The 22005-nt window shown below is 42.0% G+C and overlaps 1 protein-coding gene and 1 long non-coding RNA gene across 6 annotated transcripts in view; one reads left to right on the top strand and one right to left on the bottom strand.

Moving 5' to 3' along the window:
* The window catches only part of LOC101828508 (uncharacterized protein C2orf78 homolog), a 33943-nt gene that overhangs the window by 3259 nt on the left and 8679 nt on the right, over nucleotides 1–22005 (top strand). The gene's annotated exons all lie outside the window — the stretch shown is intronic.
* Nucleotides 1932–21891, bottom strand: LOC121136285. 5 transcript variants are annotated; one of them, XR_005873434.1, is made up of 7 exons: nucleotides 21610–21891; nucleotides 21235–21381; nucleotides 17479–17685; nucleotides 13714–13877; nucleotides 10431–10579; nucleotides 2209–2263; nucleotides 1933–2099 (listed from the first exon to the last, which is right to left on the bottom strand). It is a non-coding gene; the product is annotated as an uncharacterized LOC121136285 (long non-coding RNA). The 5 variants fall into 5 exon arrangements; XR_005873433.1 differs by having other exon boundaries at nucleotides 1932–2263; nucleotides 21610–21884; XR_005873432.1 differs by lacking the exon at nucleotides 2209–2263 and having other exon boundaries at nucleotides 1935–2099; nucleotides 21610–21876.

The following is a 22005-nucleotide window of genomic DNA, read 5'->3' as shown; positions in this document are numbered from 1 at the left end:
CAGACCAGGCTGGCCTCGAACTCACAGAGATCTGCCTGCCTATGCCTCCCAAGTGCTGGGATTAAAGGCATGCGCTACCAACACCCTGCTTGGATCTAAATTTTAGGGCAGCGTAGGCTACATAGTAAGATCCTGTATCAGAAACATAAAAAAGAAAAGAAAGAGTTTTCGAGTTAGGAAGGGTTGCTTATAAGTGAATAGGTTTTTGTTTGTTTGTTTTTTAATATATATATTTTTATTTTTATTATATACATTTATTTTTAATTTTAAATTAGAAACAAGGTTGCTTCACATGTCAATTCCAGGTCCCTCTCTGTTTCCCTCCCCTTGTTTATTGTTTTTAAGACAGGTCTAGACTGGCCTCAAACTGAAATGATCCTTCTTTCTCAACCTCCCTGAGTACTGGGATTATAGGTATGTGCCAACATGTCTAGCTAGTGGAAAGTTTTGACTGTGTTAGAGATAAGAGTGTTAGTTTATTCACAGCTACTACAAAGAAAGCCAAAGTAGCTGAGGGCTGTGGATACTTGCAGTACAATCACTTTGGAAGTAGACAAGATGATCAATATCAATTTCTGGCCAAACTGGTCTACTTGGTTTAGCTGAGGCCACACTGTGAGATACACACACACACACACACACACACACACACACACACACACACAGAGAGAGAGAGAGAGAGAGAGAGAGAGAGATACACAAAGCAATGGGAAAATATATAAAATACACAAATCACCATGTCGTGGAGGTAAAAACATTGCCAGTAAATATATAAAGGCATTCAGTCTGAATAATGATTTAAAAAAGTAATCCAGAAGCACAATGACCATGCCCACTTAATTACCAAAACTTTAAAACCATGACAGTGCCAAGTGTTAGAGAGAATATGGGTCCACAAGATCACTGAGAATCAACTGTGGTACAAACACATCAGGGAGAAATTGGAGAAATTGGACACTGATTGTTAAAACTGAACATTCAGACACCCAAAGATTTCGTGTCTGAGTATCAAACTTTTAATATGCATACACATATCTTACAGAAGTTTTTTTCATATAACCTGGAAATAAATACCTGTAAGCAGGACAGTGGATGAATATTATGGAATATTCTCATGATTGAATATCAAATGGTCAGAGTGAATGAGCCACGAACAATAAGGTTACAATCACTGAGCCTCAACATCTGTTAACTGGAAGAAGAAAAGAAAGTCCCAAACGCTGAGTGCAGCACAATGCCCTTTAGATAAAGAGTCAAGTCTGTTTGAGCTGAAGTCAACAGCACAATGCCCTTTAGATAAAGAGTCAAGTCTGTTTGAGCTGAAGTCAACAGATATCTGATACTTGATGGATGGAAGAAAGGATAAGACTGGTTGTATTGAAAATAAGATTGCTAAGTATCATACATAGATGATACATCATACATACATATATGCATAATAGATAGCGCTAGATACATGATTGGGAGTAGATAAAGTGATAATTGCTGGATGAGTAGGCAGACATATATACAGACATATAGATGTAAGATAAATAATTGAAAAACAGACAATTAAGGATGGGTGGGTAGATATATAACTGATTGATGACAGAGAGATGATGGATGATAGAGAAAGACAGATCAAGAGAGGAGTAGATAGGGTGGCTTCATGGCTCAGTGGGTAAAGGTAATTGCCACCAGGCCTGATGTCCACAGTTCTATGGTAGAAGGGAAAAAACTGACTCCTACAGGTTGTTCTCTGATCTCTGAATGCGTGCCACGGGCATTCACACACACACACACACACACACACACACACACACACACACTAATAAATGAATTAAATATAACAAAAATATTTTTCAAGAAAATATGTGACTAAAATAAAACTGTCTTAAAAAGCAAATGGTGGTGATGGCCACCTAGATATGAGACACATAGGGTGACACAGGACGCACAGGTAGATACAAGTGACAACCAAGACCTTAGTTTTTAGGCTGAGAGTGGATTCTTACTGCATCATCAAAAATTGCCAAGTGAAGGAATGAGTTACAGGCAGAGCAACAACAGGCGATCATAAACATAACAGCGAGTGATGGATCTTGTCTGTACAGATGAACCTAAAACAAAGCAAGAAGAAGAAATCTTCTATGGGGCGTTGTGTCACACACAGTAACAACCCTGCATGACCGAGACAGATTAGCCTCCAATTCCATCTCCCACCAGTACCTGAAAACTGGCCATTCTCCTGCCACACCTGACCCCATAGCACATTTTGTTTAGCCTGCAATAGAAAGTTTTATTACTGTCTTACCACACCAGGTACTTTCATGTAAAAGCACAACTCTCTGGCTTATAATACACAAGCACATGGAATCTACATCCCTACTTGGTGACAACTAAGTGCCAAGCAACAGCCACCTGCAGATTGTCTCCCGGCTTCCCTGAGAACTTGCCACTCAGAGTGCCACCTACTTGCCTCATGTAGGTACATGGTTCCAACACCTGTGAGAACGAGAGCTTGCACTTGGACCATTTTCCATTCTATCTTTCACCTCCATAGCCCCTGCCTGGTTGTGGCAATTCTAGTGGCTTTCCAGGGCCAGGAGACAGGGCAGACAATCAGAATTCTCCTCCAAGAGGGATGAAGTCAAAGGTTGTTTTAAGTTAACTCCCAGCCTGAACCAGGTAATTGATGCTTCCAAAATAACATATGTCATGTGTATGGAAGATGACCTAGGTTTCCTTTTTCTTGAAAATTTTGACTCATTTTTTCCCTGCATAATTCTTTGAGTAAATTAGAGAATACAATTTTTTTCTGCTTGGCTTTGGAAAAAAGACTGCAGTAAGCATGTCTACAACACAATCTGCTAGTATATCTATCAAGCTGGTGGACTTCCCATGTGCAGCTCAACAGATTTCTGTTCTCTAAATAGCAAGACTCGGCAGTGGCTATCTAAGCCTGGCTTTCTCAGCTCTCAGCACCTCCCACCACCACCTCCTGCAGCTTCTCCAAACCCCAAGCTAATGAATGGGTGCTTTTAGCTAAGGCAGTTCATACTCATGTTTCAGAATGCTAATTCCCATCAAATAGGATGTCAGTTTTACAAGCAAGTCTTTCCTTTATCAGCAGAATCTCATGTCATTGGACTGGCTGATTGCGTTTAGAAGTATCATCACTTTCATACTAGGGATGGTGACTGGAGACATAGTAGTTGTGCAGTGTTGCACTGTGGGGCACTCCTGAACTGAGAAAGCCAGGAGAGTACAAATGCACAAGTAGTTAATTCTAATAAATACAGCAAGGGGTTCGGGCTGAGAGGTATTCAATTATGTTGTTCAAAGAGAAGATCCCTGATCGTCAGCTGGTCCACTCCATGTTGCAAACAATAGAGAATTTTTTAAATTTGTGCAGTAGGGATGTTAGTCTTTTACTCTGTAATCCAGTCCTTGGTGAATGCCATAAATATGTGCACTGCATGTGAAAGACTCACTGAGAAGGCTCTCAATCAGCCAGCCTGCCTTTTCTTATGGGATTTTCATGTTAGTCTCTCAATACTCAATTAGGAAATACATGACCAGATAAGGAATGATGACTAATAGATGAATGCATGGATTAATATGTATATGGGTAGAATGATAGACCAATCGATGGTTGTAGGACATGGATACACACATACATCAATGGATGGTGGGTGTACGGGTGGGTGGAGGGGTAGATAAGTGATGTGAGTAGGTACATCAATGAATAAAGAAAGGTGGGTAGGGATGAATGGAAGGAAGAAGAGATAGAGATATAGAAAATTTCAGATTGTGAGACACCCCCAACTCCTATCCCCCTTGCAAAGTTAATGATATCTAGGTCTTACTTGAACCAATAGCACAAATGAATCTGGGGTATGATTTATTCCCCTCCAAAAGATTCACTCCACAGTTCCTCTTCTACAACAGGGTTTAAATAGGACCTGAGTCTCAAAAGAGAAGTGTGTGTGCCTATACATTGTGTGTGTGTGTGTGTGTTTGCGTGTGTGTGTATGCCCAAGGCACACATTTAGAGATCAGAGAACAACCTGTGGGAGTCAGTTTTTTCCCTCTACCATAGAACTGTGGTCATCAGGACTGGTGGCAATTACCTTTACCCACTGAGCCATGTAGTCACACACACACACACACACACACACACACACACACACACACACACACACAGAGAGAGACAGAGAGAGACAGACACACACACCTACACACACACACACACAGAGAAAGAGAGAGAGAGAGAGAGAGAGAGAGAGAGAGAGAGAGAGAGAGAGAGAGAGAGAGAGAGAGAGAGAGAACAGATTTGCAAATTTTTTTTGTCTTGGGCTAGGAATATTGGTCAATGGTAGAACACCTGCCTAATACATATAAGTCCCTGGCATCTAGCCCTAGCACTGCCAAAAAAAGTAAGTTATGTTTTGCAGGTAGATGAGATCATGTGGCCTTTAATACCTGGTTGAGGTCTGTCTATTCTTTAAAAAGCATTTGTAATTTCTGTAATAATATGAAAGCAATAAAATTAATTTTAAAAGACATTTCCCGTGCCCCCAAATATAAGATCTGATTTGCAAAGCTGCCCCTCTCCACCTTCTGTCAGAAGCATGCTTACTCTACGGAACACATGGTCTAGGAAACACACTTTCAGTCCCACTTCCTGGATGTCTCAGCATGGCACCAAGCAGATATCTTAAGTGGGGAGGCTGAGGTATCATCTGTAATGGGGGATCACCTAACATACCATCCTTCCAAACTGTAACCCAATAACTAGAGTGGTGGCAACCATGGGAGACATAGGCACACAAGGCTGTGGAAAGCTGGGGCAGAGCTACATGCATCCATACATCACACAGTTTCTGACTTCCTGAGCAGAAAAAATAGCTGACTGTGAGACACCTTCCCTCTCCTCCGTGAAAGAAGGAAGCTGAGGATCTATGAAGAGGAATAAACACAGTTAACTAGAATTCAAGCTGAACTGCAATGAACACAGTAATGAGTTCAGAATGAAATTCAGGAGAACTAATTCATTGTGATGGAATCCCTGGGGAGGAAGGACGACAGTGCTCACTCTTAGCTAAAGTGGCATTTGAAATGATGCGCCATCACAAGCCACCATTCTCTTCCCACTTTGAGAGTTCTGTTAGGCACTCAGGCAGCCAGCTTTCCTTACAACCAAAGCTGCTGTCACTTGGGTAAAACCCAATGCTTTTTCACAAGTGGCTGTCACCAGAAGTGGCAGCCTTATGGATTGCTTTCTGAGGTGTCTTGAAATATGGAGACAAAGCCCAGAAAATCTTGAGTTGTCTAAGCCACAGTCAGCCTGCGTAGGAGTCTAGGAAGCAGATCAAGAACACGAATAAACTGCTGGACAAGGGCTGTGACATGTAGCATATGCTCAATTGAGTCAGCCACAGAGAGTTGTGTGGGTTGAGTGGTTCCAGCATCCTGGGAGAGATGGTGACACATGAACCACAGGGCACCTGCCATGGCAGGAGGAGACATATGTGTGGATTCAGAGGGTATGCCACAGATCAGAAACATGCAAAAACTCCAAAACAAATTCCAGGTCTTCTCCCTGCCAAGACCAGGGTGCTCTGTGTACAGAGACCCACAGGAGACAAGAGAACAAGGCTGCTGCATAGAGATTCCACAAAGAACCAGAGTTATCCAGGTCTCAAGGATGCCTTTGTTGATTGTGTGGACAACTAGAATCAGTCAAGTAAATGAGATATTTGCCATTTCTTCCCTAAATTTTATTAGTCAATGGCAAGGAAAGAATCTATCAAATAGGAAGTGTTTTCAGCAATTATTTTTTTTTTTAGTTTTTATTAAGCAGGTGTGTGGTGCCTGAATGCTACAGTGATACTTGCTACAAAACAGAGACCAAGAGAGTGAAACCACAGAGAAAGTCAGGAGTCTCTGTCCTGGCTTGTTTCTAAACTGTCCAGTCACCTCAGGCATTCTATTGAATAAAAGGGAAGGCTAGTTGGGCTGCAAATGCTTCTAGTGTCAGCACTTAGGAACCTAAGGCAGGAGAAGAATTGTTATAAAGTCAAGGATAGCATGAGCTATATATACATAGCAAGGTCATGCCCCCCAAATTTCATAAACAAAAGACAGATTCATTGGGGAAATTCAGATGGAAGGTCAAATGTCCTTGAAATAAGGACAGCCCTTCAGGGCATCCACTAAATTCTTGGAAGGCTATATGACTCTGGTACCTGGAAAGTAGAGACTTGCCCTTGAAATGTGCTGTAACTGTGTCAGAGCTTCTTATGCCATGTATGACATTCTCTTAGGCACCTCTGACTGTAGTCTTGTGGGACAGCCTAGACAACACATCTGTAAATAGTTTTCTTCTTCCAGATCATGTTCACTCTTCTTCTGGAATCATCCCCAAATAAAAACCTTGTTCTGGGACAGATATTTGCAGGGTTTACTGTCCTGCCTCCATTCTTCCTTCAGTGTGACATGAGGTTGGTGTTTCCTCGAGTAATTACCATAATTTTGTTTTCTGCAGCTAAGTCAGGGATGGATGCACAATGAGGGAGCCAGTGTGACCATACTTCCTTCCCTCATCTCAGAGACAAGTAATCATAAAAATCTGAGTTACCAAGCAGGCACTGCAGGAGTTCGCAAGAATGAAGAGAACTCCCTAAGTATTCCCTGGTAAAGAACAACCCATTTACTGTCCTTCTATACGACCCTGACTGTGTCTTCTTCAACCCTATTTATTCACTTGGCTCCCTTAGTGCCACTCCCATGAGCTCCTGATTCTGACTCCAATTAACAGATTCTGTCCCCATTTTAGGATAGCCAGAGTCAGGCTCTGTACAGGGACAGTGAATGCCATCCAGCAACTGTCAATTATCTTGCTTTTCATCAGAACTGTGGCAGCTTCATGGCAGCCAAGGGTGAGATTTCATTTGTCCTAGTATGGTGGAAACCAAAGAGAAATTCTGGCTGCCCACTAGGATCTGGGTGTTTGATATTCTTCCAAAATTCAGATGTGAAATCCTAGGACTTCAGGTGATAGTCTTATACAGAAAGCCAATGGAGTGAATAGATCATGAGGGCTCTCTTTGTCTCTTTGTCTTTCTCTTTCTTTCTCTCTCTCTCTCTCTCTTGTTTTTCTGAGACAGGGTTTCTCTGTGGTTTTGGAGGCTGTTCTGGAACTAGTAGCTCTTGAAGACCAGGTTGGTCTCAAACTCACAGACGTCAGCCTGCCTCTGCCTCCTGAGTGCTGGGATTAAAGGCGTGCGCCACCACCACGTGGCCTCAAAACAATTTTTACTACTTCATTTTTGGGAGTTACATACTGTAACTATGTGGAGGTTAGAGAACAACTTGTGGATGTGGGTTCTCCTTCTCTACAAAGTGAGTCCCAAGAACTTCTCATCAGGCTTGGTGGTAGGCACCTTAACTCACTGAGCCATCTTGCTGGCCCATTGTTATCATTCTAAGCAACACCCCTTTCCATAAATCCTCTCTTTGTGTCCATTGGTACCCTTTGCTTGGGGTCTTGCAGGCCTGGTATTGGCCTCATACACCCATATGCCTAAAGAAAGCATGCTTTTATACCTCTTTCCTCCTTCTACCATCCCTCCCTCTTCTTTTCCTCCTTCCACCTCCTCCACTTCTCCCTTCCTAAACCACTTTATCATAACAAAGGCACCAGATTCACATGCTGATACCAATAAAGGAATCCCATGGTATCCACTTGGCCTGGAAGATGCTAGAATGGGCACCCATCCTAGCAGTGCTTCTCAAGCATCTCTAAACATGTACCTCTCAGTGTTGTACTGAGGTGCTCTTCAGGGTCAGGCTGGAGAACCTGCATCTCTGATAGATCCCAGGAGGTACTAATGCAGCTATGCAGGTGCTCAGTTGCAGGATATTACAAGATCCTCTAATAAGAAAATGCTTAACCTCTCTTTAGGTTTCCTAAGTAAGCTAGCTATCCCTCCCTATGTCCAACAAGAAAACCTTTTTGTTTAACAGAAAAGATTAAAGGAAGACTTTGTTCTGGTTGAGCTGTGATAAGGAGTGAGTTGTCAATGACATTTTGATGGGGCTTTTTTTAAATACAAGGACATTTAACACAGCCTACAAACCAAACCATTAAACTTGCAGCCAAGTAATTGCTTTCAGAAAGTAATGATCAAATCAGATCCCAGTCCTGAGACTCACCCCATCATCTGCCAGATAGCATGATGGTAACATCACTGGTTAATTAAAAGATGCCTTTTGGCAACTTGACACAGCACTTCTGGCTCAATCAAATCATTTGGTCACGTCAGAGTGGGCTGTTTCAGCTGTCCCCTCCTTGTCTAGTCCCCAGGTGGTTTTTAGCTTTCCACCTTGAACCCTCAGGCTCCTACATATCTCACCCCTGTCCAGCCCACATCTTGTGATGGATTGTGGTCCACAGTCACACCCATGCCTTGTAAACTTGCATATTCCCCTTAACCATAATCCTCACCTGATATGTTTTACCCTGTGCTATCCACTGCCTCAACTGCCAGTGCCTCTCATGGATGTGGCCAGTCATTCCCTCCTGAGAATTTCTGTTTTTGTTAGTCAAGCGACCTGCTCAATCCACTCTCAGGGTATACACAGCAGTCATTTTCAGCAGCAGTGAAGTCTCAATGGTATTTTTTAAAAAACGAGGCTGGCAGATGGTAAGAGAGAATCTGACCTTTTCTTCAATCCTTGAGAAGTAGGGCCACACAGCTTGTTTCAGAGAAGGGGTGTCACCTCAGAACAGAAGAGCCCTGATACTGATTATGTCACACGACATCGGGCCCTACCTTTCTGTCGAACATCTCTTTACACATCTCTTTGGGAAAGAAAGCTTACAACACCACCCAGACTCAGCACTGGGACTCAGGAGGAGCCTGTGGTCTCCCTGAGTTTAATTTTCATGTAAGCTTCATTTCCAAACTGTGGCATCCTTCTCAGTATCCATATTTCTCAACAGCCACATTTCTCAGTAGCTTCACTGCAAATTCTAGTAGGCATTCAGCTTCTGATAAGGGAGACCTGTGTTCCTAAAGAGGCTCCCCTGAACTCAGCACCTTTGACAGGACAAGATCAACTGGAAAAACAGAAATACAACTCACGTGGCTGAGGAATTCGAAAATGATTGGATTAGGGCAGAACCAATTTTATCCAGACTGATTCTTCCTCTATCTCCACCCTTGCATTCCTTGAAATTAATGGCTTATATGCACACCCTTTCTATATGGCTCCAGAATCATCTCCCATTGGCTTAGGAGTAGACGGAGAGAGGCCACTTCTTTCTGGAAGGTCTACCTAAAGCCTTGGGATTGATATAATGTTATGTAGTATGGTTTGGTTTGAATTGGAAATGTCTCCAAGCGCATGTTCTGAGTGTTTTTCCCCCAGCTGATGGTGCTATTTGGGGGAGGCTATGGAGTACTAAGTAGGTGAAGCCTGGCTGGCCTCTGGAGGTTTGCCTAACCAGTAATTCCATTTCCGCTCACTGAGTCCTGCTCTGCTGTGAAGCCAGAAGCCTCTGCAACAGGCTCCTGCTGCCTTCAAGTCTATTCTGTGTCTTCATTACTTTTCTATCACTGTGATAAAATATCAAGACCAAGGCAATTCATAAAAGAAAGTGTTTAATTTGGCTTATGGTTTCAGAGGGTTAGAGTCTGATGGCAAAGGAACACCTGGCCGCTCAGGTCTTAATCCACAGCCATGAGGCAGAAAGCAACACTGAGAATGACAGGATCCTTTGCAACCTCAAAGCCCACCCCTGGTGGCACACCTCCTCCAACAAGGCCATGCCTCCTAACCCTTCTCAAACAGTTCTATCAAATGGAACCAAACATTCAAACATACGAGCCTATGGGGGGGGAGTTTCATTCAAACCACCATACTTGATTTGTGTATCAAATGGAATCACAGTGGTCATGAGACTGTGGCACTCTTATTCACAGGCCTGGTCAACCTGTTATCAGTGGAGCCAGGGACCGAGGGTGAGAGAGGAATGTTTCCAAAGGGATGCTGAGGAGCTGCTAACAGAGATTTTTGCAAGCAGTGAAATTTTCTTGCTAAAATTACCATGTCATACTTAGTCTTCAATGCTAACCTGACAGACTTTGCAATCACCTAGGAGACCAAGGCATGTCTCTGGTCTGTCTGAGATAGCACTTCCACAGCATAAACTGAAGTGGAGCTTGACATTCTAGATGTGGATGGTGCCATCCTATGGTTGGAAACCCCAGAAGAGAGGATAAAAGGAGTTGAGTACAGTATTCCCCCTCACTGCTTTCTAGCTGCCATCATGTCCAGTGACCCACTCTGCCATGCCTTGTCCACCAGGATGAAATGGAACCTGAAAATGATCCAATGCAATGGGGAAACAAGGATATTTATTAACAGGAGAAATCACTTACATGAGAAGCTTGGAAGATGAGAAGCTCCTGGAAACGCGGCCAGCATCCAAGAGAGATATTTACTTTCCCTTCTCCTTTTATCTCTCACCTGTCCCCCTTTGCAGGTGTGGACAGTATCTTGGGTATGTGATCTTTCCCCTACACAATCCCTAAAATCAAGAGCACAAACATATTTTAGGTTGTCTTTACAAAGTATTTTGGCCACAGTGGCACAATTGTAATTGGTAGCTTGTATAAAATATTGGGTCAGGCAAGCATGCACATGCTCACAGATTAACATGCATCAGGTAACTCTGTATTTTTAATTAATATGAGTATCACTACCCACTATATCAAGCCCCGTTTTGGAAAATACCATTAGCAGAGGTTAGGTATGATGGTAAATGAAGCCACTTTACAGTATTTCAAAAGTAGAAATGGGATGGGGCTGTTTCATCAGTTAAGAGCACTTTCTGATCTTTTACAGAACCTGTATTCAGTTTTCAGCACCGACATGGTGGCTCACACACATCTTTAACTCCAGTTTCAGGGGATCTGACACCCTATTATGACCTCTGTGTGCACCACAGGCACACAGACCTATGTTTGAGTACATAAAATCTTTTTTTTTTTTTGGTTTTAGTTACAAGGGGCTGTTGTGAATGCTCAATGAGTAACATGTTTGATTTGCATTCACAAGGACCTGCAATCTCCCAGAACCTATATTTTAAAAATCTACATATGATGGCCCATAATTGCAATCCCAGTGCTAGGTAAAGTGGAAGGAAACATGCCTGTAACCCCAGCATTGGCAGAGACAGGGAGATGCTGGGAGCTCAGTGGCTGTCCAGCTGAGCCTAAATGAGGAGTCTCCAGGTCAGTAAGAGAGTCTGTCTCAGAAAATCAGGTAAAGAGTAATAAAAGAAGACACCTGACAGCTTGCCTTGACCTCTGCATGGGTGTACACAAGCCTATATTCCCACACACCCACGCACTGCACACATACAGCAATATAACACACAGTTAAAATTCAAAAGCAAGGTGGACAGCTCCTGAGGAAAAACAGCCAAGATTGACTTCCAGATGCTTCTTCTTTTTCTTCTCCTTCCTCTTATTCTTTCTCTTCCTCCTCCCTTTCTTCCTTCTTCTTCTCCTTCCCTCCCTCTGCCCCTCCCTCTTTCCTTCCTCCCTACCCCTTCTCTCTCTCTCTCTCTCTCTCTCTCTCTCTCTCTCTCTCTCTCACACACACACACACATACACACACAGCAACAACAACAATTTAAATATCCACAAAATATAAAAGAAATAAAAGTCATAAGTGAACTGTTTGGAGACTGTTGCTTTATTTGCCTTTGATACTATTCTCAGAGTTTCAAAACATTTTAGTAAATAACATGGTATCTAAGCTTCCCTGAGAAGTGAAAACTGAATTCCAAGGTTTTGCAGTTTTTGTTGCTATTTTTTGTTTGTGTTTTAAGTCAAGTTCTTTTTTATGAAACAGTCAAACTGTAGAGACAGAGCCACTAATAGACTGATTTTGACTTTTCAACTCTTCATTCAGTCTATCCAATCTTCAGGAAGATGGACATATCACCACAGCATATGTAACACCAGGATCATCTCAATTGGCCCCTATAGCTTGTCCCCAATAATCTGCATCCCAAAGATCTTAATACTTGAGTGAAGGAAGGAATAGTTCTGCAAAGAGGGCCCGAGCCAAAGCCTGGGTCACTGTGCATAAAGGCACTCATGCAATCTTCATTGTTTAACTAAGTCACTGACTATTATGTGACACCAAGCACAGAGTGGTCTTGAGTGTCACTCCATGCAAAGGACCAAACCTCATCTAGGCAAGAGAAGACACTGAGGTCATTGGAAGAAAAAGTAGTCAAGTCAGGCTCTACACACAACAATTCCTGGTGTAAATTAGCTCTCTCTACGCCACCCAGGGACCCTGATTTTAGCTCCTCATGAATTAGTAAAGTTATTCAATTGAACCCACTGATACAGCCATTTTTACTGTCAAAATGATAAATAGAACTACAGTCTTGCTGTTTTTATGAAGTAAAAAAAACAATTGAGTATTACCAATTTCACATGCTTGACCTAATACAAAACACCATAACAGCTTAAAAACACTAAAGATGTGGCTTCATCATCGAAGCCATTTCAACAGCAAAGACACAGAAACTACCCAGGTTAAAAACCATCAACTCAGAGAGCAGGGCCTTGCAATTTAAAAAGTGCTCAACAGTCAGGCTCATTGAACCAACTTTGCACAGTTAGGTGGACATGTCACCCTAATTTTCCCAATCAGGTAAAAGAAATGTCAGGAAAGCCCATCCTGGGGCAACATCCATGAAACTCTGTGCTCCAGGAATAGGGTTCCAATTATGCACCACTTTGACCCAGAAACCTGTTGTCCTGGCCCCAAGAGAGGGAAGACAATGGTTGTTACAAGGCAGCTGTCATCTGGTTCTCAGTAAGTCATGGAAGACATCAGCATGTGGAAAAGTGATAGAAGGAATGATCTGCCTGTAGAGTCAACCTCACTGCACAGTGATGAGCAGGGTACCATGAGAGGTAGAGAAGCTATTGGATGTAACTCATGGCAGAAAAGAGCAGGCTGCACAGAAGTGATGACTCACAGTCCACAACTGTTCTGTGACAATTCCTTCCAACATTAAGAAATAGAATCATGTATGTTTAGTCTTTTCAGCAATGAGCTCAATATTTAAGCAACTCATTTTCAAGAAGAGACCCCACAGAGCATCATCTTTGCCATATCATTTCTAATTACATTATTGCTTAATTGCAGAGCAATAGAGTGTGTAATTCTGAAGCTGTGATTCATGCAGTGGGTAGGGGGTTGCTGGAAATGATTTAACTTTCATTACAAAGCTAACAGTTGGGAAAACTGGCCTGAAGACAATGGCAAGGGTCCAGACTCCTTGTCTAGCTGTGTTATTGGGTAGCTCATTTCTTTCTACATTATATGGGTAGCAGAGAACAAAGGCCTCTCGGATTGCATCTCATACTACTCTTTCCAGTTGAACTGTCTCATGGAGAGTTTCAGGTTCAATGTGTCAGTGGCTGTATGACTAACATTGAGCTTCATGAGCACCAGGGTGAAGAGAGGAACCTGGCTTCATTCCCAGATACAGGAGAGCCAGGGTCTACTGAGTGGAAATAAGTGTGTTCAAAAAGCCACATGTATGACATAAAGACAAACAAACAAACAAAAACATCCCACACCATCTGCACCAAAAGCACTGAATTGCAGCGTAGAAGAGGTCGCATCACCTGATTATAAAGGAGGCTGACATTAGCCAGATTGAGCATGGTTGGCAAAGTTGGGTGATCCAAACTGGCTCAAGCCAAAAGAGAATTTGTAGAAGTGAATTCCATCACAGCTCTTCGACAGCAATGGGGTCAGGTACTCTGGGTTATTTCTCCATCTCTTGGACCTGTTTAATACACAGAGAGCAAGTCAGTGGCAAGTCCATCAGTTCAACAAAAGTACCCCAGTTAAGTTATCATGGTTCCAATTGACCCATGCTGGATCTTGTTCTCATGCTGAGCCAATCACCAGGCCCAGTGAGAGCAGATGTGCTTATTAGATGATTCAGAGGCTAAGAGGAATGGGAGAGATGCTCGAATGAAAGCTGGAGGGGTAGGTCCTTAGCAAATAGTTCCCATTAGCTTATCCTCAGCCTTTGAGCTTGCTGCTCTTACCAGTTTGCTTCACACAAACCTGTAATTCCATCTCAAGAATCCTACTGGAACTAATATCTTCATTAATTAAACTTCATTTAGGTACTAACTGCCTCAGGCTCTGGAAAAAATGCATTTTTGCTTTAGCTGTGCCCAATCTAGGTCAGTCAAACAGAATGTTCCTTACTTTTTAAAAAAGTTGAAGCACAGCATCAATGAAGTGCAAGAGAAGCTTCCTCGCTGAAGATTCAAAATGAACAAGTCACAGAAAGAGCAGACTTGGGAGGCCCAGACCAATTTCCTCACCACCTTGTGGAATGGCCCTTGGGATAGGACACTTTACACTCACAACCAGCAACATCCCCACAGAAAACTCTACTTTCCCCACTGCCTGTGCCTGACGTGAAGAGGACAAAGTAGTACTGATCAGAGTGTCTGGCTTGCTCAGGAGACAGGAAACAAACAGTTGTTTGGAGGATGTTTCACTACTCCTCCAATAACCAGCTTCCAAAATGGTCCCCTATAGTTCCCACCTCCTGTCATTATCACCTTCAATGATGAGTAACACTCAATAAAATATTTCTGCAACAATGCTGTCCTTGGAGGGTAAGTCATAATCATATTGTGGCTTCTCCCTTCTACTCTCAGATTCTGACTTTGGAAGAAGTCATCTGTCAGGTTGTGAAGACACTCCAAAGGCCTCTGGGGAATTGGAAGGTAATTCAGTGGTGCAGTATTCTCATAGAATAACCAGGCCCTGTCTTCCATCTCCAGCACTACACATGCATGCATGTATATATGCACATACACATGTATTGAAATAGAGACAAAAATAACAAGGAACCAAGCCCCCTGCCTTCATAAATATGCATGGACCATCCTGAGAGGATATGTTTCATTACAGGCAAGCTTTCAGATAATGAATGCCTGGACTGACACTAGATTTCCATGTGAGAACCCTGAGTCACTCAGGAAAGCCACTTTCAATTTCCTGATCCATGGAAACGAAGCTAACACTTGTTCCTTTAATCCACTATATGATAAATAATGTATTTATGATGTATGATAAATAAAGAAATAAATAAGGTACATTTACATCTATTGCAGGTGGATAGGTCTCGTCCCATTATCACCTGTTAGAAGACCTGCTGTGACTTAGTATTCTGATCCCATGAAATGTCTGGAAGCTGCATCCTTAATCCTTCACACACTGTAAATGCCAGATGAACACTGAGCCAGAATCTGCATCTTTTTTATTTTGTTTTCTGAGATTGCCACACTATGTATAGTATAACAGGCTGGTCTTGATCTTGTTATATAGCTCAAACTAACCTCATACTCCCAATCTTCCTGCTTCAGCCTCCTTAGTGCTAGAATTATGGGACCATACCACCATGCTGGGCTAAATGTCCATTTTTCTATATGTGAGAAACCCTGAGAGCCCAAAGGTGTTCCTTTTTCTCAGAAATAATTCTCTCCCTCCATTCAAAGGTAAAATGCATCCCACTGATTAACAGACACCAGGCCAACACAGACTTCAGCTCACTTGGTATAATCCAGGGGATGCTTATTGCAAAAGCAATGGTTGTAAACCAGTTGTCAAGTCAGTGCAATCTATTTCAGTAGATTGTGTCTATCAGGCAACATCTATACCCAAGAAGGACCCTCCCCAGCAACACACACGCTGAGCCATGACTCTGAGGTACTAACTACCACCACGGTCTTGGCATGCCTTCCAATCTACCAATGTATCTAATCCATAGTAAATGTAGGGGAGATGCTCAAATGAGAAATAATCAGCCACATCTAAATCTAAGTTTGCCAAGGTTCAGTTGGACACCTGTCAGCTGTAAATGATGTTGGAATCTGGACGAGTCTGCACTTGGGAAAAATTTACCATACTCTCTTCTCAAGACATTTGAGGAATTATTAGTCTAACAGAGAAGTTTCTCAAGAGGCAGAGACATTTAAGCAATTTTAATGAGTATATCAGAAGGGGTTCAGAAGGAAGGAAGGACAGCCTCAGCTTTGAAAACATCATGTACAAAACAGCAAGTCACATGTGGGACTACAGACAGTTTGTCGTGATAGCGTGAGGTGAGGAGGCTGGAGGCCAGAGGACATGAAGACTTAGAAAACAGTGCATTGGTTTTTCACCTTTCTGTTTGTCTTGGATACACTGCCACTCTCTGTTATAGACAGATTTTTTTCAAGAATATCAGTATAGTGAACAGTCTTGGGAAAGAGATAGAAAGGTCCTCCCTCTGCAAAAAGGGAAGGTATGCTGTCTGCTCATTATAAAGAGAAAAAGTCTCCAGTCAGTAACTTGGAACAGGTAGCTTTTCATCACTGTTACAAATACCTTAGAAAACAAGTTAAAGGAAGGAGATATTTATCTAACTTATGTCTTAAGGTCCACATCTGTGATCACCTGACTGTTTATGGACCCATGGAGGTGGTGTACCATGCAGCACTGGGAGAGGGCAGAACCACTTACCTCATGGAAGCCAGGGATCAGAGGGCAACCTGCCTGTGCTAGCCATCTCTTTCTTTCCTCCCCTTCTCCCCTTCGTCTCATGTGGGTTGCCAATCCAGTAAATAGACAGCACTACCAACTTTCAGGGCAGATCTTTCTCTCCCTTGGGTAATTGCCTCTGGAAATGCCATCACATCTAGGCACATCTAGAAGACTGTTTTACTGTTCTCCTGCCTGAAGCTGATTATCACATCAACTATTACAGCAGGAGTAAGCACAAGAGAACACTGGCACTCCTGGCTACTGGTATTACTGTGAGAATATGCCCTTTACCTCTGATCAAGTAGCCTTATGTTTTCTATCAGTATCCATGAAGCTAACAGGTTAGCCTGTTCCCTGGAGAACAAGGAAAACCTTTTACATCTTACTTAGAGACCCCGAATTTCAGGTTCTATCCATGTTCCTGAGCAGGAAAATAGCACATGCCATAGATAAGTATCACTGGGCACACAGGAGGCTGTTGAGATAAACAGTTGTTGGGTTCATTTGAGTACTTTCTTTAAGATACTCAGAAATAGTTTTATGAAAACAGTTAAACTCTTCTGATCTTTTCTAGCAGGAATTTAATAAGAGTCTAAAGCAGCATTTCCAGTCTGCAATCTAAAGGCTGCATGCATCACAAAACATCTATGAATGCAAACCATCATCTTTGTAGATAGCATACTACATCACTGTGTTAAGGATTTGGACATCACTGGTGGAGGAAAGAGGGGCAAGAAGCCACTGTACCTAACCAAAGTAGAAACTTAATGAGGGTTTCAAGCTTGGCTTGAAAGAGAAATGTCATCCAACTCTCAAATTAAAGGTAAGGTACTCACCTGGTGGAACTATTCTAAAAAATTCTAGAAACCAGCACTGAGGAAGTAAGTAGTCACTGGAAGTGGGTTCATGGGATATCTTGTTCCTGGCCCCTTCCTGTGTTCCTCTCATCCTGTTCATCGTGATGTGACAGCCTCATTCTCCACACACTCTACTTTCCATGGTGTCCTAATCAGGTACCTAAGAACGATGATGGTAGACCAAACCTTTTGAAATAATAAGCCAAAATGAATTCTTCTTCTCCCAAATTGTCTCTGCAACAGAGGCACAGAAGTAACTAATAGAAGGGTTGTCCATCTGCCTTCCACCTAGAGCTAAGAGCTTCCTGCCACAGTCCATCACATCCTTCTGCAGATAAGCAAGCTAAATATCCTTTAAAATATCTCAGTTGGCTCAAGTTACCATAACAAAATACCATGGAGTGTCAGAATAACAGGGAATATATACTCTTGCATTTGGGAAGCTGGAAGTTCAGTCAGAATAGTGCTCTCTTTCTGGCTCACCAGCAATTGCCTTTTCATTTTCCTCCACTAGGAATGAGGCTAAAAATGTCTCTATTTATAAGGGCACTAGTCACATAATGAGAGCCCACCCTCATTAAGCATAACTTCCTCCTGAAGATCCCACCTCCAAAGGTCATCACATTGTAGGTGAGGGTTTCAACATATTAAAGAGGGATGTGTAATCTAGTTCATAGCAGGTGCCTGGGGTGCAGCCCCTAAGAGTTCCCTAGACATACACATGATGATATAACCCTATGTGTCTGGAAACCTAAATCCTCAAGTGAAGGGAAACTTGAAGACCACTTAGTTCAGACCCCTACCACTCACAACATTATCAGAGCCAGAGACAGCTTCACAGTTTAGGGGTCGAGGGGAGCAGGTGTGACAGCTCAGAGCTGTTGTTCAGTTTCCTGTTACTACAATGACAAACCTGAAATTGAGATTGGAAAACACAAAATAGGGACAAATAGCGAGTACCTATAACCCTACCACTCTAGAACCTATGGTTTCATGAATGAGAAATGTGGAAAGACAAGGAGGATGATAGTGTACAACAGCCTGAGGAACAGAAGATAAAATACAGACAAAGAATCTTGACACTCAACCCAGACTCTTTCCACCCTAGAGAACACAAGAAAAGTGGTGATGGGGAGGGAGAATTCTTCACTTCCTACTCTAGGTCTGTAAACAAAAGGGAAAAATGAAACAGTCAGAAGCAAAGACAGCAAGAACTAGCTTTAAATGGCAGCCCTACCTCACCATAGTACTGGGGCAAGGAACAAATAGAACAGAGAGAATCTTCATAAAAACCACTCTGTCAGTAGAAAAGTCTTTGAGACTACATCTCCAAATTCCAAATCACCTTTTCCACATGCTGAGAGGAGACCCATAGACCCATAGAACCATGTGCATGGTGGACAAGTGCTTGATGAAGCAATAAAACTCATGAATTAAAACTGTGGTGTGTGCCTCTCAGATAGAATGGAAGACAGAATACAAGGATGTAAACACACAAAAGATGAATTCAAACAATTATAAATAAATACACAATACCAAGAACACAGGAACAGAGTGTTCATGACCTATAGAGCATCTTAAATGACCAAATTACTGAATCATGGGCATAGAATAAGGAGAAGAAAAATCAAAAAGCTTCAGAAAATACATTCAATACAATGATACTTTCCTTAATCTAGGTAAAGAGATGTTCAAAACAGACATGAGAAGAAAGCTAAACACATAGGATCCAAGGAGAACCTCCTCTGGTCACATAATCTAAAACTCTAACTATAAAGAACAATAAAAAGATAGTGAAAACTGCATCAGAAAAATACCAAGTCACATAAAGAGGGAAGCCTATTAGAAGAGCAGATTTCTCAACAGACGCTTTAGAAGCCAGGAAGCTCTGTAATAATACATTCCAAACTCTAGTACATATAGAATACAAACCTGGGTTCTGATATCCAGAAAAGCTATCCTTGAAAAGTGAATGAGAAGGTGTCTGAAGAGATGGCTCAGCAGTTAAGAGCACTGGCTTCTCTTCCAGAGGTCCTGAGTTCAATTCCCAGCATCTAAATGGCAGCTCACAACTGTCTGACTGTAGTCCCATTTGACTCCAGTCCTATAGGACCCAATGCTTCCTCTGATGTGCATACATGCAGACAAAGCACCTATATACAAGAAATACATACCTAAATAAATCTTTAAAAAATGAAATAATTGAATGAGAAAAGAAAACACTAGAATTAAAGGAATTCGTGGCCATGAAGGAGGACCACAGAAGATACCTGGAGGAAACCTACACTGAAGAAAGAGATGAAGATGTGAGTAAGGACACAGAAAAGTAGGAGCTGCACAATGAGAGTAGGGATCAACAGAGGATTAGGAAAGTAACAAATACTACAAAACTGTCGGAATTAACGCAAACCTGTCAGTCATAACTCTGCATGAACAATGGACTCAATTATCCAATCAAAAAACAGATTATCCTGATGGGTCAAAAAACAGGACCCAGCTCCCCACTTTGTCTCTGTCTCCACCTCTTTCCCTCCTATATCCTTCCAACTCCCTTGCCTCCTCAATCACTCACTCCTGATTTTCCACTTAATCTTGGTTTCACCCAGGTGGTGGTAATTCAAAATTCCTGCAACTAGTAGCTAAAATTAAAATTCATTCCTTTCCATCACTGCCTCAAGCATTTCACCACAGCAGTGAGGGATGGCTAATATAGCAGGTTTGGGCCCAGAAAAAATGAGGAAAAGTAAAGGACAAAGTATTGAGGTTTTCTGTGAAAAGGGATATTGACATTATTTTACTCATCACTACTCAAAATTAAAAAATCTATAGATCTAGAAAATGTAGTAGAGTCAGGGGTATAAGTCAGTTGTCTAACTCTAACTTGGGGTGCATGAGGCCATGATGGAACTCTCTAGGACTTAAAAATGTGCTCAAGGACAAAGTTAACTTGCTTGATAACTGTTTTTCAGAAAAGAGAACTAGACATTATTATTGCAGAGAACTAGACATATGTTATTGCAGTGGTGAGGCAGCTCCAAAGTGAAATGTACATGAATATATGTATATATGCATATATATGAACCACAAACTACAATTCATAGTCTACAAACATACTAATGCATGATGATGTAAATACGAGATTTATTATTCAGAAAAATGACAAAAATAATTTAAAATTTTTTTCTTCAGTGTGAAATACTTACAACATATAAAGTGTTGAATTATCTGTTCTCTTACAAAAAATGAGGCAAAATTATGTTGAATTATTTCTCACAGAAATAAAAAAGTCACATGAATGTCTTCTTTTCCACATTCTCACTCCCTACACCCATGAATGCCTTCCCCATCCTGCTGATCTGTTCTCTATTTAGCTTGGTCTTAGTTCCAAGCATGGCAGATAATGCTAGAAGCCCAGGATTCTACAGAGGTTGTTGCAAGGAGGAGGAAGCTTCAGTAACTGTCAAACTCATTGTACATGTGGATAAATAGAGAAGGCAGCCAGACTCACTGGATCACAACCTTGCTATTATAAGAAGAGAGGAAAGAAAAAAAATAATGTCCATCTGTCGGAAGCCTGAGTGTGATCCACAGTGAGTTCTAGAACAGGAGCCACAGAGACAAGCCTATCTCAGGAAAACTAAAGATGAGGAGGAGAGAAAACATCCAGAGGTAGCCGAGTCTGGGAAACAAGAGCAACAAAAGTTTGAAAGAGAGAATATGTGCAACCAAACTCACCATAAGCCTTTAGCTTCTTGCTTCTACTATCAGCATCCAATTGCAAGCATCTTCACGATGAACAGGAGACCATGGCTTCTGGAAGTTCATAGTGATATCACCCACCAGTGTAAGGATGCATGGTCATGCTGGTCCAAGAATGAAACCCTACAAAGGGATAAAAAGTAGAGGAGGAAAGTGTAAGTCCATCCTGGGAAAGCACAGACTAAGGAAGGACTCTAAGAGAAGAAACCAAAGAAAAGAGTCTTAGAGTTCATCATTCAAGGTTCACTCAATGCCCTTCAGCACAGTCACCAGGAAGTCTTTGATCTCTTCCTTGGATCATGGACAGATGCTGACAGCTCATAAATAAGATAAACAGAAATGTGTTATCACCTGAGTTCCTTCAACCTGGGTGTTCTTCTCCTTCCTTCCAAGGTACTGACTGTAATACAGTGTATACTCATGGGACACTTTCTGTTGGAATGTGACAGATCATATGGACATTAACACATCAGTTAACCATGATAGTCCAGGCTAAATGTCACAGAAATGGGATTTCCATGGCATGATTTCCTCCTTTCACTAGTCCACACCTCAGACTCCATGGCTACTGTTGGTCTCCTGACATCTGCTCCACCCAATTTCATCTTTTAGCTCAGAATCGGACCTTCCCATTGGCTACTGACTGATTTATGACATCATTCTTCCTCCAACCCTATCAACACCTGGTAGAATCTTGGTGTTTCCATGGAGATAACCTGTAAACAAATTTGTGACCAGTGACCAGTG

Source organism: Mesocricetus auratus, unplaced genomic scaffold (genome assembly GCF_017639785.1).
Source record: "Mesocricetus auratus isolate SY011 unplaced genomic scaffold, BCM_Maur_2.0 Super-Scaffold_100057, whole genome shotgun sequence".
In the NCBI taxonomy this organism is placed as follows: domain Eukaryota; kingdom Metazoa; phylum Chordata; class Mammalia; order Rodentia; family Cricetidae; genus Mesocricetus; species Mesocricetus auratus.
Note: the sequence above shows the minus strand (reverse complement) of the source record. Positions and strands in the feature narration are given on the sequence as shown.